Here is a 25647-nt window from a genome sequence, read left to right on the forward strand (position 1 = left end):
GGGGGGGGAACACCCCCCCCCCCCCCCCGTAGCCAGCCGGGCTGGCACACCCCGCCCATGGGCCAGCCCTTCTTGTAAGAGCCGGTTCTCCCTCCTAGGAGCTCCCTGAGCCCGCACCGGGAGATGCTGCATTTGTGTGTGCGCGCGTCTGGTTTTTTCCTTCCTTTCTCTTTCTCTCGGTGTCTTTCTTTTTTGTTTTCTCACTCACCTTTTCTTCCTCTCTTTTCTTGTTCTCGCTATTGCTTTCTCTTTCCTTTTTGTTTCACAGTCACTCGGTTTTTCTTTCTCTTTTTCACATTCACTCACTTTTTGTTTCTCTTTCTTGTTTTCACATTCACTTTTCCTTTTCCCCCACTCACTTTTACTTTCTTTCGCTTCTTTTTCTTTATCTCTCATTTTTCTGCCTTTCATTTTCTTACTCTATTTTTGATTTTTCGTTCTTTTTCTCACTCTGCTCTTTCTTTCACTCACTCTCTTTCATTTCCCTTTTCTTTCTTTCACTGTAGTTTTCTTTTATTTTCTACTTTTGTCTCTTACATTCTCACTCGATTTCTTTTTTCATTTTCTCTTTTTTCTTTCACTCTGTTCTTTCCTTTTCTAACTATTTTTTTCTTTCATTTTCTCACTTTCTTTCTCTTTCTTGCCTTCAGTTTCTCACTCGATTCTTTCTTTAATTTTTTTGCTCTCCTTTTGTCTCTCTCTTTTTCTCACTCTTTTTCTTCCTGCCTGGCTTTCAGGATGTGACATGAAAAGCACCTTTATTGAGCAGCTCGTCAGACATGAAACATAACCCCCCCTGTCCCCGCCCCAGAGGCATTGGAACGATCTATACATTCCAACACTGGACGTACGAAGGGATAAATAAGTACAAACCACACCAAAGAAGCAGGCGGGAAATACTGAAGTGTAATGGATCTTCCTCTTCGGAGATCCACTCCCCCTTACTGCCCCACTGTACAAACGCTGGGAGCAGAGTAACATAATACGCTGGAGCTTCTCTTGCAAATGTTTGAAGCACAGTAAACTTTAAGCAAGCTGAGTGGGAGTGTCCCCAAAGCTGACTGGTTTCATGCTACAGTGAGATAAATCTGTGTGTGCACGCATGTGTGTCCAAACATTGTCTAGAGGTTATATGTGTGTGTGTGTGTGTACATGCTGTCTAAAGTTATTGGGTGTGTCTGGACATATTGCTTAGAGGTTGTGTGTGTGTGTGTGTGTGAACATATTCTAGAGATTGTGTGTGTGGACATTGTTAAAGGTTGTGTGTGTGAACATTATCTAAAATTGTGTGTGTGTGTGTAACATGTAGTGGTTTAGTGAGTGTGTGTGAACAGCAGCTAAAATTAAAAAAAAAAAACAACACAACACACACACGCACACTCAGAGTCCAGAGACACAATTGAGCCAAGTTCTCCCTCTCACTTTCTGGAAAACATATAACTACCTTCTTGGAATCCAAGGACAGAAGGATCCACTAATGCCTCACGCCCAGGGTGACCAGATGTCCCGATTTTATAGGGACAGTCCCGATTTTTGGGGCTTTGTCTTACACAGGCTCCTATTACCCCCCAGCCTCTGTCCTGATTTTTCACACTTGCTGGCGGGTCGCTCTACTCGTGCCCTAGAACAGATCTAATAAAAAACCCATTCAAATTTGACTGACAAATGGCCAGTGATGGAGAATCCACCTTGACCCTTGGTGGGTTGCAATGGTTAATTACAAACGAACCCGATTCTCCATTGCCATACACTCAGGGCTTTCCTTCCCCCCGGGGCCAGCTTTCCCCGCTCTGTTCTGGGGGTGCAGCGCATTTTTGCAGAGATGTAAATGATTCTACGAATGGGTGGGGGGTGTCAGCAGCTTAATCACGAATGAGTTTATCCGGGGTGGACGAAGAGCAAACAAGCCGGGAAATCGTTTCCTGGACAGAGAGGGGATTTTGTGTGTTTCACCCGGCTGGGGTATCCTGGATGGTGGTTTGGGCGGTTTCGACTGAGAGATGGTAGTTCGACATTCCTGCACAGAACCGTTGAATCCTTCGTCTTCCCCTCAGCGCTCCGGAGGGATTCCTGGAAGCATGTGAGGGGGGTGGAGGGGGGGGAATTAAATCTTTAGAAGTGGGCACCTTTGCAGATCTGCTGATCTTTACAGAGCCAGATCTGACCTCACAATGACCCCACTCGGGATGGTGCCTTAGATAAATAGGAAAACAAAGCAGGATGGCAAGGCCTCAACCTCTGTCCTTCCTCTCCAGAGCAAAGTAATCTAGCTAACCCTACAATAATAAACACAACCGGGGTAACCCTGGGGGGCAGCTGCAAAATGCTAGGAAGTAGATGCAGGATTCAAAACAAATCGGAGGGGTTTGCTAAGGATTGCTACTGCAGCGCCAATCCCAGCCAGGGCCAGAGGTTAGCTACATCTTTCCTGTGTTAAATGTCCTAAGCCTCTAAACACCCCAAAGTTAATCAGGGTCGTTGTTACCCCTGGAGAACAACCTCTCCGCCTGGGCCCCACCTGGCAAAGAAAGAGGCAGAACGTATGAAGCAACAGGTGCCGTTGATTTATTTTCAGAAATTTATTTTTTCCGGCTCCAAATCATCTGAGTTTCCTATGCCCGGCTTGGAAAATATCCCCCAACTTCCAAATCCAGCCCCCTCCCCATGCTGGTGCTGCGCACAGGCAGCCTTTGGAACAGGGAGGCGGTTAATGCCAACAGGGGAGACGGAAGCAGGTCATCTTGTCCACCTTCCTGGGTAGCACCAAGCCCAGCTGGTCCTCACCAACTCAACCCAACCGCTGAAACCTGGCCTTGTGCCAGAGTGAGCAGATCTCTGTGGGCTCCATAGAACGGAAGGGACTGCGGAGGGTTCTCTCTGCCGCTGTCTCACCCAGCCACCCCAATTACCTCCTCTTTGAAAATCCCCAGGCTTTTATTATGGGTGTGGGGGGTGCAGGGGTGTGTGTGTCCCTTTTGTTCCAATGAATTTTTTGCATAAGCACCTTTTGTTCTCCTTTGCTTCCCTCACCCCTCCCCCCCCCTCCCCAACATTGCTTTAAAATCCACCTTTTGTCTTTGTTTGTTTGTTTAAGGAAGGGGAGGTAGAAAAATGTAACTGTCTTCTTTAAATAGCCCAAAACAGGCCCCTCTGTTTCGCCCCCCACATACCCTTTTCTTGCCCTGGAAGCCACCATGGAGGGTTTTTGTTTTGTTTTTACGTCAAATCCTCATTAAAAAAGAGTCCCTGATTCTGTCTTTAAAATCCATCACTTTTACAAGAGAATCCAAACTTTGTTTAAGACAAAACAACCCCTCCCCACCCCCAGGCCCCAGATCCAAACTTGGCAAAGAGCCCACACAGTCAGAAGGACTCACTCCAGAAATGGTGGCACTCGTTTGCCACCGATTCCGCAGGCTCCTTCTTAATTGCCTTTGGATTCTGCACTGCGGGCTTGGCACAGCTTTTGCATGTTGGCCAATTTGTTTGCAAGCTGAAGACAAACAGGTCTGCTGCGTTGGGTGGGAAATCATGAAAGTGGAAAAGGGGGAGGGGTGTGTGTGTGTGTGTGTGTGTGAGATCTTGGGGTGCTTTTTCCTGTAATGAGGATTCTAAAATAGTATTGTTTTCAAAACCCACTTTTCTGACATTAAAAAAAGAAATGTTCTCCAACTTTTCAGGGCTGCTCTGGGCACATTAGCAAAACCCAGGGGCCTATTCTCTCAGTTTTTAATCTGTGTCTAGCAAATATTGGTGTTTAAAAGGCTTTTAGAGGGTTTGGAAACAAACAACTGAACAAGACACACTAAGGACAAATCTGTCCTAAAGGGCCACTATGGGAAATGCATTTGACCCTGAAATTTCACCCTAATCATCATTTTCATTCCTTTCCCCCTTTCCTTTCCGTGAAGGAAGGAGATTATCACATTGTTGCCGTCCACATGATCTATTTACCATGCCGAGGACACAGGCCTTTGAACTTTAGATCTGATACCAGTGGCTTGCTTTGGAATCTAATACTTAAAATACCCAAAGAACTTTCCTCTAGGGATTTGATTTTTTTAACAAGGAGGTTAACTTCCAGGTCTTAGCGTCTTTTTTGCATCAGCCGAGGGGAAAATTGCTTTAACCAATATTATTTCAAACAACCTACGGATAAACTCAAATTGCAGATAGATTTCTTTAGCCCCGTGTTTGCTTAATTTATCAGTGGCATTATCGCCGAGTTAACTGCGTCACTGCACAGACACAAGCATGAGGATGTATCCTATACGGAGAGTATGTTATTAGCCACAGTGCTCAATTACTTTGAGATCCACAAATGAAAAGCTGCTATAGAAACAAAGTGGTGTCTGTAGCAACACAGCGGATAGAAATCTGGGAGAGACTTTAAACACTTTGGATTTTAGCAAGAAGGTGGCAATATCTTTAGACAAATGGGACAGAATTTATAAAACTGGATCAAGACACAAAGCACCTCCCTCCCTCCAAATCAATCTACTAACAGATAAACCAAACTTCCCCAAACAGCCTCATTCTGCATGACACAAAGTTAGCACGTTTATAAAAAAAAAGTTGGTTTCAACACAGTTATGAGGTTTTCTCTTCCTTAAATTATAAAGGCACAAATTTGCAGACCTGAGAAATAGAACTTTCTTCTAAATCTAATCTATCTATTCACCTAATTTCAAGTGGTATCCATCTGTTCATTTTATTTCTATTAGGGATCTGTCCACCTAATTTCTGGTGGATCTGTCGGTCTATCTATCCATTTTATTTCTAATGGGATTTGGCTATTTAATTTCTAGTGGATCTGCCTGTATAAATCCATGTTACTTCAAATGGTATCTATCTATCCATCCATCCCAATGCACACTCCTCTCTCTCTCTGTATTCATCCATCCATCCTTTTTGAATTTCCTATTCTGCCTTTAAAAAAAAAAAAAAAAAATCAAAAAAATCACTGTTTCTGCAGACATTAATTTAGCAGTGCTGGTAAGCGAGCTGGCAAACGTCAGGTTTTAATTGAAAAACTAATCACTCCATGTTTCAGATGCAACCACCTATACACTTTTTGTGTCTCTTTTAAATATCATTCTTCAGTATCGTTCTTTTGTGTTTTCGTACCGAGAGATGCTCTCCTTTTTAATTTATCGGCATGCCAATGCAGACTTCAAGTGATCCTTTCCACTCCCTCCCCTTTTGGCCCCAGAATGAATTACTGGGCAGGGAGAAAGAGAGAGGAGAGGGAAAAAAAAAAGAAGATTTCTTTTAACTGAAAATTGTATGTAATGAGAGGTCATAAATGCAGGCGCTGTGCCTTTAAATTCACAGCTGCCCTGTAATAAATATATTTTATGCAGCGGAGAAATTCAAAGGGGGCATTCCTCACATGTTTTCTTGTCTATAATGGAGGGGTTGGTCTAATGCAGCAAAATAAACACTCTGGGCCCTGTTGATTTTATGACCTGGCAGGCCCGTAATTTACGATACAGTGTCCCAGCAATGGCGCTTTCTTGTTTGCTGGACTTGGGGAGACAACACAGGGGATTAGGAGAAGGATTATTTGAAATATGAAACGAGGCAAAGAGGCTTTTAAACGGGGGTGAACAAAATTAGTCCCCCTCCTACCACCACTGACGCCCGGCCCGTGCTGAGCTTTAAACACATAATCTGTTATATCTATTGAAGAAGCAGCTAGATGGCCCAGCTCTAATCAGGGTCCCTGTTGGGCCGGGCACTGCACAGACCCCAGCCAAGATCAGGGTCCCCACCAGGCTAGTCACTGCACAGACACAGAGTGAAGGACGGTCCCTGCCGCAAAGAGTTTACAATTGAAATAGACAAGTAGTGGGGTGGGGAAACTGAGGCACGGAGCAACGCCGTGACTTGCTGCTGATCAATGACAGAAACCAGGTGTCCTGAGTCCCAGCCCTTGTGCCCCCATGCCCTCAGCCCCGCAATGGTCCCTCCTGGCTTTATAATCAATGAATCAGTTTCAATAGGCTTTGGCAGAAGCTACAGAATCTTTTGCCTCTCTGTCACCAGTGGAGAGCTAACCCCCTTGAGCAGGGATCAAAACCGATTCAGTCCCCCCACCCCCCACTTCCCCTGCATGAGAGAAGCTGGCTGGGTCTCAGCCTGGCCCTCGCAGCAGGTAGAGGCTCACAGCTCTCACTTTCCCCTTAAAACAGCCTCTCCCTCGTTGGCTTTATGAGCAGATGGGCCATTGCATGCAATTTCCTGTCTAATTCCTCCCGTGAACTCTATCACTAGGGAGGAGGTATTTAAAGCGATGCCCATGTCCCCCTCTAGGGGCGACAAGGTGACTAGCGATCAACGGGCCTGCGACAGGTATTCTAGTTCCAGTAGTAGTGACTTATATGTTATGACCCCCAAGGCCTGTGGTTCAATCCCCCTGTACTGACAGCCCCCCGGGGGCATTGGGGTGACATGGGAGCAGTGGCAGGTACAACTGGGAAGAAGGAGGTGGAGGTGAGAGCCACGGTCGGCAGCATAGTTATAACCAGAGAAGATCTAATGGAGGGTGGAGACTCTTCCCTGCTTTGATTGAATGACCCTCATGCTTTCAGGTAGGGGCTCTGCTCAAGATCACACTCATTAGCAGCAGCAGACCTGGGACTGCCCCACCGGTCCCCAGAGAGGTGCAGTCTGGCCACGCTCTTACCTGCTTTGTTTTCAGAGCCGTGGGAAAAGACTCGCCTCCCTGTTCGAAAGCCAGCGATCAGCCTGTGCAGCTTTCCCTGGGCGAGAGATTTCGTTTCTAGGGCCCCTCATGTGTTGGGCCACTTCAGATGGAGCAGGAGCCAGCGAAAGCGCAGCGTGAGCTCTGGGCGGGAGGCCTTCAGTTCAACGCTCGGGCCTGAGATGGCTATAGCGGCCCCCGAGCTGGTGTAAAGGTTTTCAGTCCTGCCACGAGAGCAGGGGACTGGACTAGATCTCTCGAGGTCCCTTCCAGTTCTAGGATTCCCTTATAGTGCAAAGGCAGCTTCTATCCCACCAACCAGCCTGCGTTGCTGAGGGAATAGGAGTCCAGTCGAATAGGTAAGTTGCTTTTTTTTTTAAAAAAAAAAAGTTAGGAGGGGTTGTGTGTGTGTGTGTGCGCGCACAAATTGTCTGACCGACAATACACATGCTGCATACAGGTCTAGGGTGATCAGATTTCCCTGTTTTATAGGGACAGTCCTGATTTTGGGGGCTTTTTCTTATATAGGCTCCTATTACCCCCACCCCCATCTCGATTTTTATACTTGCTCTCTGGTCGGTCTACTGCTCACTGCGCAGAATATGTAACATCCATCTGCTCATTAAAAAACATTATGCAAAGTATTATAATTCGCATGACAGGCAGGAGGGCCTGACCGAGATCATGCCAGGTGCGGCACAAGCACGGAGTGGGAGGAGACAGGTCCTGCCCCCAAAATAACTCGACATCTAAGCATCTCCCCCTTTTACGGACAGAGGACCTGAGACCCAGAGAAATTTCCACCCCGCGTCGTGCGAGAATTGGGTGGGGGCTCTGAGGTTAGCATGGGTTTCATTTTACAATAAGGAGAATGCATGAAAAGAAAGAACTGAAGGCAGAGGAGAGTGCACTCAGTGTGTGTGTTCATGTTTCCACACACCCACTATCACAAGGGCTGTCAGCCTAGCACAACCTTATTGCAGCATCAGGAAAAGCACTGACAAGAAAGAACCAAAGTAAAGTGCCCCAGGGGGAGAGCCCTGTGTGTGCACACACGTGTGAGTGCCCCATGTGGCCATGCAGGCGAGCATGACTTTCCTTTCTGTATAAGGAAAATCAGCCTCAAGAAAGAACTAAGGTCAAGTCCCTTGGGGGCACCATGTAACAAGCTATAGCCCCTATGCTAACAGAATGGCTCCGCACCCTCCAGTAAGAACAAGTAGAAGATTTAAAGGATGGCACACAAGATGGCATTGTGTCACTGCTGCACAACCTGCCCAGGAGCCATTGATCCCCACTCAGCAGCCCAACAGCACTGGGGGGGGGCAGTGCCCGAGGCACAGCGGGGTGCCACCCCGTGCTCCCCCACCCTGTGACATTATTCCAGGCTGCTGGTGGTACCAGGTCTCTGGTGGCCCCAGGAGCTCGGCAGGATGGGAGGGGATGTGCCAGGGTCAGAGGGAAGGGGGCTTTTCTTTCTTTGCATTTTAATTCAAACGGGATGGGGATTAATTCCCGCTCCTTGCTGAGGGGACTGGTGCCTGACAGTGATGGAGTGAGATTCCCCACCACCACCAGGCAGGGGTGGAGGGGAGATGGGAAGGAGAGGTGGGGGTGTTTCCCTAGGGGGAGGGGATCCCCTTAAAGGGGCAGTAGCAGCTTTCTAGGCCTGCAAATTGCATCTCCCCCTCTTATCTCCACCCCCACACTTATGGGGAATAAAGTCTTATGGGGAAGGAGGTGGGAAGAGAAGAAGGATGGGGGAGAGAAAAAGGAGGATAGGAACTGGAAGGAGAAGGGGGGTTTGTGGGAGTTTCTCCCACTCTGGAGCCCAAGGTTGAGACCAGCAGCTTCAATCTCAGGCCCCTCTGGGGTGGGATTGACCCTAGAGAATCCCCCCATATGCTGAGGAATCTTCCTGGCCAGTCTGCTCCTGCCAGCCCCTGCCATAGGGAGCAAATCAGGGGCATGGCCAAAGCTCACTGCGCTGTGGCTAATCTCTGCCCCTCCGGGCCCGTTGGGAGCAGTGCATGAGCTAGAACAGCCTTGAGGCTGCTCTAAGTAACACAGGATGGGTCAGGCAGGGTGGCAAGGGGCTTTAAAGCCACCTCTCCCCTGACTCAAGCACAGGGCTGGGGCAGCTGCAAATCAGGCCCTTGTTCTCTGGCCAAAAAACCATTTATCTTGGAGTGTTATCCAGCTGCCCGTCACCGTAGCCTCTGGGTGCCGTGTTCAAAAAAATCCATCACACTCTTCCTGCGGTCTCTCAAGGGACGGAAAGTGGGCAAGCAGAGGCTGGGGGCTTGCTGCTCGAGATACTGGCCTGAGAGCGAGCTGAAGCCAGGCGAGCTGAGCAGATGAGCTGGATCCCCATTGGGCTCAGCGTGTGAGTCTGGGGGTGGATGGGGCCTATGTCTTACTCCCCTTCGTCTGCAGAATCTTCTCCGCCCTCCTCCTCTTGCTCCAACCCAGATGTGAGCCCAACAGCTGGCGGGGGCTGCGGCTGAAGCGGAGCCAGGGATGGGAGGGAGGAGAGGGGCTGGGGAGCTGGCCTGGCCATTAATCACCTTCCCAGGGAGCTGCGCTGAGCAGGCCGCGGGCGGCTTGCGAGGGGAGCTGGGGAGGAGAACGTTTTCTCTCCAGGGATGGAGCGAAAGGCTCGGGGCTTTTGGGGAGGGCGTGGCCACGCCGGTTTGTTTTTGTAGGGAATTGAGCAATCTAGAGCAGAGGCTGCAGAGCTTAGTGGTCAAAGTGCAGGACTGGGCCTCAGGACTCCTGGGTTCTAGCCCCAGCTCTGGGAAGGGAGTGGGGTCTAGGGGTTAAAGGAGCTGGGAATCCCCAAGATTCTTCTGAAACAGCGTCCATCCACCTCCCTGCATGCTCAGGGACATTGTCTCATCTCACTTTTGGCTGCAGCTATTGGACTTTGAAGAGAGACCAACTCATCACCTATTCTCCATCCTGCATCCCCCAGCACCTTGGCTTAAGCTTATTGCACAGGGTGTGAAATCCGTTCCAGCCCTGAGTGACGCAGTTAAGCCAAGCCAACTCTGTAGCGCAGACCAGCCCGCAGGTTCTTCCTTGGTAACATGGGGATAACGCTCATTCCCTACCTCGCTGGGCTGGCTGGAGCTTGAATTCGTTGATGTCTGGGAAGTGCTTTGAGATCCTCGGTGGGAAGGCAAGAAAAAGGGCAACGCTATGCATCTATCCCGTCTGTTCATGTCTACATCCACCCACCCACCCACCATGTCATATCCACCCCCCTTCTACTCCACCCAGGTTACCTCTGGTCTCACACACTATGAGAGTTTTCGCTCTCTCCCAGGGTGACAGATCAAAGGGATGGCCGCCCCCGTGTGTACTTGAGAAAGGTGCTGAATGGAAGGCGACGCTCAGTGCTTTGAGATCTCCCCGTGCACGGAGCCTGTTGAGGCAGCAGTTTTGGGCTGGTTAAAAATGCCTGAGCAGGTGAGATTGTGGGAGTGTGTGTCTGCCAAGGCTGGGGGAGGGCAACAAATGAGGAGGTGGGGGCTGGGCGAGGGGGAGCAGCGTGGTTCTCTATTATGCTGTGGGTTTCCTTGAACCCCCCTTTACACAGCCAGAGCCAGGTGCTCCCGGGCCATAGCACCGCTGGGAATCCTGGCCTCTCTTACAAACTTGGAGTCCTTTAACCTGCAGCCCAGGTACCTCCGTGATGGGCACTTTATCATCAACACAGAAAATCAAAGGCCAGGCTCATGGTTGAGGCATTGGCCAGGGGCTCAGGAAAGCTGGGATCAAGCCCCTGAGTCAACACCACCCCCGTGGGGGAAGCAGGTGTAAGTGGGGGGGAAGTTTACACGAGTCTTCACTGGATTCCCTGGGCAGACACCAGTGTCTCCAAACCAGCCTTCTGCTGCAGGCAGCCAGCCCTCTTCGCTCTGAATGCTCCTGAAGGGGCTGGCAGAGGGTCAGTCTGGCCCTCATTCTGAGATGCTATAAAACATTTTCCAGGGTCACCTGGCATCCCATGGCTCCCTGCCCACCAGCCTCCTAGATAGACTTGCTGGAGAAAGCATCACTGTCCCATTGCACAGACTTTTCCACCTCCAATCTTGTTAAGTTGATCACAGAAGCCTCTAGCCTGATACTTCCACCTCCTCTGTCCCTTTCAATCCTGTTCTTCCACCTTTTTCCCCTCTAAGGCATCCAGTCCCTGTTGGTGGCTCCCAGCTACCTTTAAGGTCAGACTGGATCAGAACTGAGATCCACTATTCTGTCTCTGAGACTCATAGAATATCAGGGTTGGAAGGGATCTCTGGATGTATCTAGTCCAACCCCCTGCTCAAAACAGGGTCAAACCCCAGACAGATTTTTACCCCCATTCCCTAAATGGCCCCCTCAAGGATCAAACTCACAACCCAGGGTTTAGCAGGCCAATGCTCAAGCCACTGAGCTAACCTGCCCCTGGCTGCAGAGAGAAATGCAAGAAGGCCAGCCATGGGGCAATCCACCTTCTGCTGTCTAACAGGGACTGGCTGTGTAATGTCCTTTGCACAAGACATCTGCTATCCCGAATTAGAACTCAGGTTTACCAGCAGACCTCAGCGGATATCAGCACCTCTTTGGGCCAGGCGCTGTGCATGACACAGTGCACGACCATCCTGGACCCACCAGAGACTCTGCAGAAACACAGCCCCAACCCAAACAGCTCAGTTTAAATGGACACAGGAAAGGGAAACTGAGGCACAGAGACGTGATTTGCTCACAGTGATGGAGCCAGGAGTAGAACCCACCAGAACACACACACACACACAGGCTACGTGCCTCACCCCCACCCCTTCCTGGCAGTCATTCGGCTTCAGCCCAGAAGCATGATCTGTGATGATTCCTCTTACCGAGCTGGCAGAGCTGCCGATATTAGCCGCCATCAAGGTATGAAACGATCATTATCACCTTATCAAAGGCTCAACCCACCAAAGGAAGAGCAAAATTTCCCTTTAAAAAACAGAAAAAACCCTTCTCCCTCCCCCCAGTCTCCCAGGCACATGATTCCCCCTTCTGATGTAATTAGCCAGTACAATTAGCCAGAGGAACGATGCACTGACATCATTAAAATTGCTTCTGGTCCTTGTGGAAGTCAGAAGAAATCGGAGCCCTGAATCATTCATGGGTCTGTGTCTAGGGCCCAGGCTTCTGCCACTGTGTGATGAGCTCAGGACCTTGTTGCGCTGGGCTCTGCCCAGACCCCGACTGAGAGCAGGGCCCTCCATTGCGCCAGCTGCAACACAGAACCCGGCTGAAACTGGGGGGCCCCCACTGTGCCAGGTGCTGCCCAGACCCAGCCTCTGCCCTGAAAAGTTTACAAATTAACACAGACAAATGAGGATTAAAATCACCATTTTCAGAGCTAATTGCTAAGTGGTTTTCCATCCCATGAAAACAATTGAGATTTTGAAAAAATTTAATCCCTGATCAGGACCAAAAAGTTGATTTTTTTTGCTATGGGAAATTGCAACAAAAGTTTCCTTTATAGTCAGTGAAAATGTTTCATTTTGATACATTTAAAAATATTTCATTTCATTACACACACCCCCAGCCACCCAATTGTTTTCAAAATGAAATTTCACCTGGATTGAGAGTTTCACTAAAAGTTCCTGTTTTGTTAAAAAAACTGGTTAGACGTAAATGTTCTAACCATCTCTACCCATTTTATAGATGGGAAAACTGAGGCACCGGGGGATTCAGGACAGATTTTTAAAGGTGCTTAGCCATTTTTCTGCTCAATGTTAGAAGGCCAAAAGAGCTTGTGCACCTAGGGACACTGGGGTCAATTCATCCAGTGTCACTTTTAAAGTGGATTAGTTAAACTGCATTAAACCCCTGAGTGGATGCTGTAACTCAATTAAAATTCGGTGCAGTTTAATTCACTTTGGAAGTGTAAAAATAAACTGAATTAAGGCCACTTTAATTCTAAATAAGGATTTAATGCAGTTTAATCAATACACTTCAGATTAGCACTTCTAGTTAAGGCCTGGCCTAGGCTACAAAATTAGGTCAGTTTAACTACATTGGTCAGGGTGTAAAAAAATCCAGCCCCCTGAGCGGTGTAGTTAAACTGGCCAAAATCCCCATGTAGACAATCCCTCCTGTCAGCATAGGGAGTGTCTACACTGAAGCACTACAGTGGCACATTGGTGCTCCTGTAGCTTGTAGACAAGCCCTAATTCAGATTCACTGTCCTGGATGTCCCCCTGTAGACAAGCCCAAAGTGAATTAAACTACAATCAAATCAAATCATTTGAATTCTGAATAGCAGCATCCACACAGGAGGTTAACTAATCCCCTTTCAAGTCACACCTTAAATTAATTTGGATTAACATTCTTGAGCATTCCCCACCCCCCCGCATGTAAACAAGTCCTAATAAGTGATTCAGGGCCCAGAGCCTCGAAGATGTTTATACACCCAACTCCCATTGGAACCACTGGGAATTAGGCGCATAGGTGGCTTTGAAAATGCCATTAGGGAACTCTCTGTAGCTTTAGGGCCTGAAATAGAGACAGTCACAAAGGGATGAAGGCACCTACAAAGGCAAATTGGCACCTCCTGGATTTTCATTGGCACCTCACTCCTTGGCAGCTTTGGCCCTCTCAGAATTCTCCCCTAAGCAGGGTTGGCTCCAGGCACCAGCTTATCAAGCAGGTGCTTGGGGCGGCCACTCCGGAGTGGAGCGGCACTTTCAGGAATTCTACGGCAGTCTGGCGGAGGGGCCCTCACTCCCGCTCGGAGTGAAGGACCTGCTGCTGAATTGCCGCAGATCGCGACCGCGGCTTTTTTTTTTTTGGCTGCTTGGGGCAGCAAAACCCCTGGCGCCAGCCCTGCCCCTGAGTGACTTGTCCAAGATTGCATAGGGAAAGCTGGAGAATTAAACCAAGGCATCCTGAGAGCAGCCCCACCCACTTCACCCCAGATCTGAGAAGAGGAGTCAAATGGGAGCTTTCCTGGCGCTGGAATATTTGCCTCAAGTTTCACTAAAAGTATTTCAAGTGGTTTCCTTTTAAAACTCCTCTGGAGGAAGATAATTGGGCAATTAGCAATAAATTACCTCCAAGAGCCGTTTTCTTTTAACCGATAATGAAGTCTCCTGCCAGAAAGTGCCAATTACAAAAGGACTTTTCAGGACAGAGGTGTTATTATTTCTCCGCTCCTCCTCCTCCTTCACTGTTCGGCTCTGGTCACTGCCGCCCAATCTGACAGCCCCACTTCTCCAAGCCCCTTCCGTGCCCATCTGACGTGCCTTTTAATATGGCTTAATGTAAATCCATATAGCAAGGAACAAAGAACGCAGACCATGCTTATGGGATATGGGGGAGGGGGCTCTCCCCTGGGAAACAGGGTCTTGGAAAAACATTTGGGGGCCCTGGTGGAAAAGTCAGCTGAGCTCCCCGTGTGACGCTGCAGCCAGAAGCGCGACCCCCATCCTGGGCTGCATAAACAGGGGAATCTGTCAGAGCAGAGAGGATATTTTCCCCCTGTGTCTGGCTCTGGTGTGACCACTGCTGGGACCCAGAATCCAGTTCTGGTGCCCACCACTCAAGAAGGGGTTGACCAATGGGAGGGGGTTAGAGAAGAGCCATGAGAATGATTGAAGGGTTAGAAAACCTGCCTTGGAGAGAGAGTCTCGGAGCTCGACCCCTTGAGCTTAGCAAAGGGACAGCTCAGGGGTGGCTTGGGCACTGTCGGTAAGTAGCTGCCTGGGGAACAAATATTTAAGAACAGGCTTGTGAATCTAGTGGCAGCAGGTCGAACAGGACCCAATGGCTGGGAATTGAGGCTGGACAGACGACTCGGACTGGAAAGAAGGCAGTCATTTTAATGGTGAGTGTAATTAATTTCCCCAGGGCATGGTGGATCCTCCATCACTCACTTTTTTAAGTCGAAGAGACCTGCTCTGGGAATGATTTCAGGGCGGTTCTCAGGTCTGGGATGTCCAGGTGGTCAGGCTAGATCACAATGGGCCCAGCTGGCCTTGGAATCGATGAACCCAATCTCCCTTCAGTCCAGAGTGCTACAGATCAGCGCTGATCTCCCAGGGGGCTAAGAAAGGTGCCGCTGGCACCCGAGGCTGTTGAAGATGCAACCCAGTGGCTCTGGAAACCGGCTGCCTCTTCCATTCTGGTTGGACACACCCTAACGCCAGCCCCGCACCCACCCCACCTAAGAGTTCTCCCCTTCCCAGCACGGGCTGGGTCAACTCAGTCCCAACAATTACCCGAGATGTAAGAAGCCAGATTCAGCTCAATGGAAGAGCCCAAGGTGCAAGGATCAGACAGAGAGGGGCAGAGAAAACAGAGGCACAAAGAGGGGACTTGCCCAAGATTACCTAGCAGGTCAGTAGCAGAGATGGGAAGAGAACCCAGAAGCCACTGGACCATACCATCTTGCAGGAAAACAGCTATAAGGATATTTCCTCTCTCCTTCAGGACTCCTGGGTTGTATCCCCAGCTCTTGGAGGGGAGCGGGGTCTAGTGGTTACAGCACAGGGGCTGGGAGCCAGGACTCCTGGGTTCCACTCCATTGAATTCCTTGTCACTCCTTCCCCCCCGCCCCAGTTGTACTAGGAAGACAGGAATATTTAGCAGCCATCTGGGGGAGGCTGCCAAGCCCTACAAGCCGCTGTGATGGAAGGCTCCAGGCACAAATTACTGTTATCTGCCCAAGCCCCTCCGAACCCTAACTTACAATCAGCGCTAATCATCCTGTCAGCCCATCACCATTACCACTGAAACATCCCTCCTCAGCTCGCCCGCTGGGGGAGAGAACCCCAGGCCTTAAAGGAACACCCCCCTACCACGCAATCCCGGGCCTGGGTACAGCACAGCTGAGCTTTCAGCACACACCCAGGGATTTGCATACACCATAGCAGTGAGCCTGTGTGCCTAAATCCCCTGCTCAGCTTCAAAAGCAGGGACCAGAGCACGGACCAGCTCCAGCCCTAGATAGGGTAACAGATGTCCCCATATTTTAGGGACCGCCCCAATATTAGGGGCTTCGTCTTATACATGCAACGATTCCCCCGGCCCCATTTTGGGGCCTTGCATCAGCATGGGCTCAAGGAGACTATTTTGGCCAGGTTTGATCTCCAAGTCTGGGCAAAACCTTGGTAGGCTACCTTCAGAAAAGCGGCGTTTTTCCAGGACGCTCCACCCACACTTGAATACCGCGTGTGGTTCGGGTCACCCCAGCTCTGAATGAGTGTATTAGAATTGGAAGAGGTGCAGAGAAAGGCAACAAAAACGATCCGGGGGATGGAACAGCTTCTGTACGAGTGGAGATTAAAGAGACTGGGGCCATTCAGCTTAGAAAAGAGACAATAAATGGATGGTGTGGAGACAGTGAATAAGGAAATGTAATTTACTCCCTCCACAGAACACAGGAACCAGGGGTCACCCGATGAAATGAACAGGCAGCAGGTTTAAACCAAAATCCACAAACCCAGAAATCCTGGACGCCCCATCATCTCGGGCATTGGCACTCTCACTGAAGGACTGTCTGGATATGTGGACTCTCTACTCAGACCCTATGCCACCAGCACCCCAGCTATCTCCGTGACACCTCTGATTTCCTGAGGAAACTACAATGCATTGGTCACCTCCCAGAAACACCATCCTAGCCACCATGGATAGAGGCTTTCTACACCAACATCCCACACACAGATGGAATACAGCTGTCGGAACAGTATCCCTGATGATGCCACAGCACAACTGGCTGCTGAGCTCTGTGCCTTTATACTCACACACAACTATTTCAAGTTTGATGACAATATATATCTCCAGATCAGTGGCACTGCTATGGGCACCTGCATGGCCCCACATAACGCCAATTTTTATGGCTGACCTGGAACAACGCTTCCTCAGCTCTCGTCCACTCACGCCCTTCTCTACCTACGCTACATTGATGACATCTTCATCATCTGGACCCATGGAAGGAGACTCTAGAAAAATTCCCACGATTTCAACACTTCCACCCACCATCAGCCTCAGCCTGGACCAATCTACACAGGAGGTCCACTTCTAGACACCACAGTGCAAATAAGTGATGGTCACATTAACACCACCCTATATCGAAAACCTACCGACCGCTATGCCTACCTTCATGCCTCCAGCTCATCCCGGGCACATCACATGATCCATTGTCTACAGCAAGCACTGAGGTACAAACGCATCTGCTCTAACCCTCAGACAGAGACCAACACCTACAAAATCTCCACCAAGCATCCTCAAAACTACAGTACCCATGAGGAAATTAGGAAACAGATCAACAGAGCCAGACGTGTACCCAGAAGCCTCCTACTACAAGACAAACCAAGAAAGAACCAAACGACTCCACTGGCCATCACATACAGCCCCCAGCTAAAACCCCCTCCAACGATCATCAGGGGTCTACAACCTCCTGGACAATGATCCCACACTTTTCACAGGTCTTGGGGGCAGGCCAATCCTTGCCACAGACAACCCGCCAACCTGAACGTATTCTCACCAGCAACTGCACACGCACCATAAGACTCTAGCTCAGGAACCAATCCAATGCAACAAACCTCGATGCCAACTCTGCCCACATATCTACACCAGCGACACCATCACAGGACCTAACCAGATCAGCCATACCATCACTGGTTCATTCACCTGCACGTCCACCAATGTAATATACGCCATCATATGCAGCAATGCCCCTCTGCTATGTACATCGGCCAAACTGGACAGTCACTACAGAAAGGATAAATGGACACAATCAGATATCAGGAATGGCAATATACAAAAACCTGTAGGAGAGCACTTCAACCCTCTGGCCACACTTGCAGACCTTAAGGTGGCACCTGCAGCAAAAAAACTTCAGGACCAGACTCCAAAGAGAAACTGCTGAGCTTCAGTTCATCTGCAAATTTGACACCATCAGCTCTGGACTCAACAAAAGACTGTGAATGGCTTGCCAATTACAGAACCAGTTTCTCCTCCTTGGGTTTTCACACCTCTACTGCTAGAACAGGGCCCCATCCTCCCTGATTGAACTAACCTCGTTATCTCTAGCTTGCTTGCTAGCATTATTATACCTACCCCTGGAAATTTCCACTACCTGCGTCTGACGAGTGGGTATTCACCCACGAAAAGCTCACGCTCCAAACATCTGTTAGTCTTAAAGTGCCACAGGATTCTCTGCTGCTTAAGAAGGAAGTATTTCTTCACCCAAGCACAGTCATATTATGAATCCTTGCCAGGGGATGTTGTTGAAGGCCAAAAGTGGAACTGGGGTCAAAAAAGAATGAAACTGCTCCTGGAGGATGATCGCTCAATGGCTATTCCTCAAAGTGGTGAGGGACGCAGCCCCATGCTCTGGTGTCCCTACACCTCCGACTGCCAGAAGCTGGCACTGGACACACAGGGTTACTGACATCGATAACTGTCCTGTTCTGTTCATTCCCTTGGAAGTACCTGGCACCAGCCACCTGTCTGAAGACAAGATATTGGGCTAGATGGACCATTTATCTGACCCAGTACAGCTGTTCTTGCATACTTATGAGGCTGTATTTCAGGAATGCTTTGGTCAAATAATCCCAGTTTTGGACCACTCACCTTACCCCTTGCCCTCATGTGATGCACCAAATGTTAAGACAATCCAAGCCACCATGAGGATTTTAGAGTATTTAGAAGAGCCTGTGTCCAGTTTTGGCCCCCCCGCCCCATTACAGAAAGGATGTGAACAAATTGAAGAGAGTCCAGCAGAGGGCAACCAAAATGATCAGGGGGCTGGAGCACATGACTTAACGAGGAGAGGCTGAAGGAACTGGGGTTATTTAGTCTGCAAAAAAGAGAAGAGTGAGGGGGGATTTGATAGCTACTTTCAACTACCTGAAGGGGGCCTCCAAAGAGGATGGAGCTCGGCTGTTCTCAGTGGTGGCAGATGACAGAACAAGGAGCAATGGTCTCAAGTTGCAGTGGGGGAGGTCTAGGTTGGATATTCGGAAACACTATTTCACTAGGAGGGTGGTGAAGCACTAGAATGGGTTCCCTAGGGAGGTGGGGGAATCTCCTTCCTAAGAGGTTTTAAGGCCCGGCTTGACAAAGCCCTGGCTGGGATGATTTGGTTGGGGTTGGTCCTTCTTTGAGCAGGGGGTTGGACTGGAACCTCCTGAGGTCTCTTCCAACCCTGAGATTCTGTGATTCTACGATTCGAGCTTTAAAGAGAAAGCTGATCTAAATGTAAACTATGGAAGTCGCATGACGATGACTGATCTCGCTAAAGCCAGTGTGGGAGCCAAGTACAACTTGTCAGAAGTTTTTCAATTAGGCACATACGCTGAAAAGCAGCAATTCAGCAGAATCAGAACTGTTTTGAGGAACACGGATGGTTTCTGCAAGTTTCTCGACTCCAAAACAGACCAAAAAACAGACCAAAAATAAACAAAAAAACCTTTGCGCAGAAACCTTTCAAAAATTGTCTGAACGGGACGCCTGGAGATTGCCTGGAGATCTTCAGAAAGACAAGTTTGAGGTTTTGCTTTTTGAAATGACTCATCGTGTTGAAATTTAACTCAGTGACATTGAACGAAAAATAGGTTGAAAGTAAAACAATAAAAAATAAAGTCAAAATCAGAACAAGACGCTTTGAAGTTGTTGAAATGAAACGTTTCCATTGATGGGGCGTTTTTGGAATGTTCTGTTTGTGTTGTTTTTTTGAGATGGCAAAATTTTTGTCCCGATTCGGCCTGGGAACATTTTTTTTTTAAGTGTGAAAAATTGTCATGGGATGGGGAAAAGGAGCATGGTCCCTTTGAGCTGGGCCTGGTGTGTTTCCACAGCAGGAGCCCCAAAGATCTCACTGTCCAGACAAACAGAACAGCCCCCTTGCCCCACAAGATGGTATCTCCCTGAGGACACATGGCAGAGACAGAGGCAGAATTGGCCTAAGTCTCAGTGGGTGCCTTAGTTGCTAAATCACTTCCCTCCCACTGAGGAGAGAATCCAGGAGTCCTGGCTCCCAGTTCCCCACCCCGCTCCAACCACTAAACCCCACTCAGAACTGGGAATAGAACTCAGGAGTCCTGACCCCATTCCCTCCTGCTCTAACCACTAGGCCTTGCCACCGATCAAAAATATTCCATAGTTAAAAAAACAAACAAAAAAACAAAAACCCTTTGTCTCTGCCCTTTAGCTGACAAATCCAGCAGCCACTCCAGGGCCGGTAACGCCAGCTGCCTTGTGAATTCTGCTACTGGCCTTAAGCTTCCTTTAAAAAAAAAAAAAACCCTAAAGCCCCTCAGTCAAATCCAGCCTCAATCTGGCAGAAAATAAGACCAAACCCTGCTCCCCGGCGCTCCATGCAGGCGGCTTGAGTGGTGAGCCCATTGGAAACAGGTTTCCTTTGCTCTAGATCCCAGAGGTCACCTATGTAAATAGCCAGGTGGCAGCCAAGTGAACAATATGGGGAAGGGGATGACACTGGAGGGGGAACATATGGGTCAAGTGGTGTAAATCAGCATAATGCATTGACATCGACGACGACACACCAGTTTACACCAGCTCGGAGTCAGAAAAGGGACCGACAGCAGCGGACAGTCCAGCCAGACGCTGGTGCATCAAACGCTTCCTGGGGCCGGATCTGGGGCAGGGGGAAAGCCCCCCAGTGCGAGGCTGCTTGACCCCAGCTGAGGATTTGGCCTGGACTTGGTGCTCCCAGTGGAACGGGATGGTGGTTTGTCAGCACTGGAGTGGGGTTTCCCAGTTAGGCAGGACTTGGCAACTTCACTCAGAGGTGTCTGAGCAGACACCCAGGGGCAGCAAGAATCCAGATGCCTGATGCTTCCATAGCTCCCTGCATGTGACTTCAGCTGGAAGCCCAGGCTCCCAGCACCCCTGAGAAAGGGTCCATTTTGCCCCCTCTCCTCTGAACCTCCCTTGTCACCTCTCATCTTAGACTGCAAGCTTTCCAGGGCAGGGGCTGTCTTTCTGTTCGGTGTACGTGCAGCACCAGGAACAGTGTGCATTGGGGGGGCTTCCGATCCCCACCAGGGAGCTCTGTGTGCTACTGTGATGCTAATGAAATAATTATCACTGCAGCTGGTACCATGTCAGGTGCTGTACATACCACAGTCAGAGGCAGCCCTGAAGATGTGGACAATTTAGAGGCCAGGAGAGATTTTTTTTTTATGTCCCTTTTACAGACAGCATGATGCAGTGGCTAGGGATGTCAGGGGACCACGGTTTCAACTCGGGCCCCTGCTCTCTGCCTCAGTTTCCCCTCAGATCCTTTGTCTTGTCTAGCTAGAAGACTCTCTTTGGCGCCCCGCTGTTGCCAGCTGCACATATCATAGGCAGCAGCTTCCTTCTAACACTTGGTGTGCAGCTCGGCCTATGAGAGCAACCCAGTCCACAGCCTGTTAGCGTATTTCTGTTGGGAGCCCTTCGGGACAGGGGCTGGCCTCTCATCCCAAGTCTGTGCCATGCCTAGCATGGTGGGGCTGGAATTACCATCAGGCCCTTAAAAAACAAAACCCCATGGCAATATGACACACCTCTCTTGTGTCCCGCTGGGCATGTGCGTGGGAGGGATGGTCCAGGGGTTTAGGTGCTAGCTAAAAACATGTGAGTTCCATTCCCCACCCTAGATGTGCTCAAATCATTGTGCTACTGCCTGCCTCAGTTTCTCCATGTGCACAACAGCTTCGATAGTGCACGCATGTGGAGATCTAGGGCTGGAAAGCACTAGATAGAAACCAGAGATTCTGTCACCGTCACAACTCTTCCAAGCTGCTCCAATTAATTCCTCCACCACCCAGCACACCTAACACGGCAGCTGCCGCTAATTCCCAGGGGCTGCTGTGTGCTCCAGGGGGGCCAAGTGAACCCTGTGTAGACGTGTATTTCAGCGCTGGATTTGCTGGCTTTCACAAGTGTGAGGTTTTGCGGAATTGTGACCTTCTGGAACTGCACCAGATAGCTCCAGGTTGCCTTAAATTCTGTTGTTGTTTTTTTGCCATTTAATCGTGTGGCTTCACACATGTGCACACACTGTCCCTCAGGTTTGCAAACACACGTGCAAGATAGGAGAAATCAGCTGACACAGTGAAAATCAACAGGAGCTGCCCAGAGTACAACCAAACTGCACAACGCCTGGTCCCACCTGCACCCACCTCTCCTGGACCTGGTCTGTGAACCACAACTGCACTCATTGGAGCACAGGAGTTCAGAAAGCAAAATCCTTCAGCCTCGCTAGCGGAGACACCAACGCAGTGTGTGAATTGGGGCATCCTGCCTGAGAATCATCAACCGCTCTGCCCCCGTTCCATTGCTCGCCATCTCTCTAGACAGCCCCACTACCCACAGATCTCCTGAAAGTGGGGGTCAGCCCCATATCCTGGCTCCAACAGCGATCAGAATCAGAGCTGCAAGGGGAGTGCATGGTGCAACCATACGGGAGTGATCCACTCCTGTCTTCCCCTCCCAGCTTCTATGGTTCTCCTCCCTCAGCCCCCCTGCTCTGCCCTCCCAGGACCAGTCCCAGCATTCCCTAAGCCAGCTGGTTCTTCCCCTCATTCCTAGGGGCCCCTGCACAAACCTTCCTGCAATTTGCTGGGGATCCCCAGCTCCAACCAGTTCTCAGCACCAGCAAGTCCCAATTACCTCTCTCCTGCAGCTTTTGTTCTATGACCACTTTCTCCTTCCAGGTCTCCTCCAGTCTGGAATACCCCTCCACCAGCCAGTCCTCCCTTCCTTTGTATGGCCCAGCTGCCTCCTCTTAAGCCCAATGGGGAGGCAGCTGACCAGGCAAGGTGCATGGGCTCTGCTCCCTCTTAAAGGGGCCAATCACCCTGTGACAGCCCACCCCTTCCAAACCACAAGACTGGCTTAAAAATCCATGCAATTTAAAAAATAATAGATGTGATGTTCTTTTTATCTCCCTTCTAGGTTTTTAGCAGAGATGTGTGTGTGTCAAACTTTTGTCCACAACCTCGGGGACTAGAAATTCATTATCCCTGCCCCAAACTGCAAGCTGAAATTCTCATGGAATCACAGGACTCCAGGAGCTGGGGCTTTCAACAATATGGTGAGCAGCGCCGTAGCGTCACGCCAGGTGGCAACATCCGCACTGTTTCATCAGCGTTCGTAGATTCAGAGATTCCAAGGCCGGAAAGGGGGCCGTTGGGTGGTTATCTGGTCTGACTTCCTATATAAGACCAGCCGGAGACTTCCTTGACTTAATTCCTATTCACAGTAGAGCAGCTCTTTCAGAACACCAGCCCATCTTGATTTAAACATTGACATGGTGGGAGCATCGGCTGCATTCATTGGTGGATTGATGCAACTGTTCATTATGCTCACTGTTAAAAATCTGCCCCTGGTTGCCGCTCTGACTCGGTCCAGCTTCAACTTCCAGCCATTGGACTGCATTAGTGCAGCAGTTCTCAAAATGTTCATAGGGGTTGCCAGGCCTGGCTTAAGTTTGTTGAGGACCGGGCCTGAAGCCCCCAGGGCTCAGGTTACCAGCCCCCTGCCTGAGGCTAACATACAAGTCACCCCTCACCTTTTCTTTGATAAGCGAAACATACCAAGCTCCTGGAGTGTCTCAGGGTAAGGCAGGCTTCCCAATCCCATAACCATGTCCTTGGCTCTTCTCTGACTCCTCTCCCATTGATCCACCTCCTTCCCAAGTTGTGGGCCGCAGGATCCTAGCAGCAATCGTACCGGGGCCGAACACAGAGGGAAAATAACTTCTCTAGAGTCCCGGGATGGAGTTCGCCCTTGGGCACCGTGTTACACCAGGAGATCAGGTTCAGTTGCTTGTCCACCGGGCCCCCCCAATGGGCCTGGCTTCTGAGGGCTTGCCTTCTGGGAGAGGCTCGGGTGTGAAGGTCAAGCGCTAGCGCTGGTCGAGAATAAACTCCCCGTGTGGCCCTGGAATGGCGATAGCAAAGTTATGGTTTCCGAAGAGCTAACCCCACTCAGTCTCTCCGTGGAGACAAACCCTGAATTAGGAATCAGTTTAGCTTAAGCTTGGTCGGCCTGCATGGGTGTAACTCCGGCAGTGAAGGCTGTCCTTTCTCACCACCATCATTACACCCCCGAGTGTAGACGCAGAGTAGGCCAACGGTGCTGAGCTTGTTTCTCCTTGTGGAATACCCCAGGCAGGAAGAGACCCCAGAGCCATATTCGATACCCAACTTTGCTCTTGGGCTGTTTGATGCCCTGGAGCCAGTTGTCTCCCCTGCTCTGGGCTTCCGTTTCCCCATCTGTACTTATTGGTAAAGTGCTTTGAAATCTGCAGATGAACGCAGCGAGGTCCTGGCAGAGCAGTATAGCGTAGTCCCCTTCCTCCGCTCCACAGCACAGATATCAGGGTGGAACTGTGCCCACCCTAGGGGAATTTACCCCTTCATGACTGGCGCAAGGCCTGAAATAGCCGCGTCCATGCTGCCCCCGAGGTTTGGGAAAACAGCAGCCCGGCCCCTGAGAAGGCAGCAGAACACAGACATTAACGAACTCGATGGAATTATTAATTATAATAAAAATGCAGCAACCTCTGCGCCACTTTCCCCAGTTTCTGGTAGAAAATGCAAATCGTTCTGCTTTGGGCGATCTCTGGTTGGGGAAGGCAAAGCGGGTGTATCCGGAAAGAAGGAATACAGAACAATCAGAAGGGTGACGTGTTTAAACTGTCTGTAAACTCTGCCGTCCCTCCCTCCAGATGTGGGGGGCCATTGGCCCAGGACAGCCCTTGAGCTAGGGCTCAGTACCAAGGTGTCAGACACACAGACTGGGGGGTGGGGGGAAGAGCCCCGTATAAAGTGGGGGTGCGATGGATTGAAATGTGGGAGGGGAGTTGACAGCAGCTCAGGTGGACTGGGGGACAGGGAGACAGACCCCAGTGGGAGCTGGAGAAGGTGTGTGTGGGGGAAATGGGGAGGGAGGGGACAGATACCCATGGGAGCTGGTGCCGGGGGGGATATCGGGACAGACAGACAGACGCCTGTGGGAGCTGGAGAAGGTGTGTGTGGGGGATACAGGGACTGACAGACAGACAGACTCCCGTGGGAGCTGGAGATGGGGTGGGGGGGATACGGGGACTGACAGACAGACAGATGCCCGTGGGAGCTGGAGGTGAGGGGGATATGAGGAGGGAGGGGACAGTCAGACAAACACCCGTGGGAGATGGAGATGGGGTGGGGGCACATGGTGGAAGGGAGGTGACAGACAGACACCTGTGGGAGCCGGGGGGTGGGATACGGGGACAGACAGACAGACATCCGTGGGCAAGGCCGGTTTTAGGCCTGTTCCACCAATTCCCCAAAATCGGCCCCGTGCCCAGTGAGAATCCCTTCCCTGGCTAGAGGCGCCTTTTTAATTTTTACTTACCTGGTGGCGCTTCGGGTCTTCAGCGGCACGTCCTTCACTCGCTCCGGGTCTTCGGTGGCACTTCAGCGGTGGGTCCTTCAGTGCCACCGAAGACCTGGAGTGAATGAAGGACCCATCGCCGAAGTGCCAGAGAAGACTGGGAGCACCGCCTGGTGAGTACAAGACCCACGTGTTTTTTTATGTGTGTTTTTTCTTTCTTTTCTTTTTTTTAGTCATCCCTGCCGGGGCCCCGTCAAAACTGTTTGAATTGGGCCCCACACTTCCTAAAGCCAGCCCTGCCCGTGGGAGCCGGAGGTGGGAGCGGGGCTAGACACCCGTGGGAGCCAGAGGTGGGAGGGGGGATAGACACCCATGGGAGCCAGAGGTGGGAGGGGGAATAGACACCCGTGGGAGCCAGAGGTGGGGATGTGTGGGGGGAGGGGACAGACGGACACCCGTGGGAGCCGGAGATGGGGATGTGTGTGGGGAGGGGACAGACAGACAGACACCCGTGGGAGCCGGAGGTGGGGATGTGTGGGGAGGGGACAGACAGACAGACAGCCATGGGAGCC

The 25647-nt window shown here is 50.4% G+C and overlaps 1 protein-coding gene across 1 annotated transcript in view; it reads left to right on the forward strand.

Moving 5' to 3' along the window:
- PSMD8 (proteasome 26S subunit, non-ATPase 8) overlaps positions 1-25647 on the forward strand; it is a 210717-nt gene that overhangs the window by 79319 nt on the left and 105751 nt on the right. The gene's annotated exons all lie outside the window — the stretch shown is intronic.

Source organism: Chelonoidis abingdonii, chromosome 11, assembly GCF_003597395.2.
Source record: "Chelonoidis abingdonii isolate Lonesome George chromosome 11, CheloAbing_2.0, whole genome shotgun sequence".
In the NCBI taxonomy this organism is placed as follows: domain Eukaryota; kingdom Metazoa; phylum Chordata; order Testudines; family Testudinidae; genus Chelonoidis; species Chelonoidis abingdonii.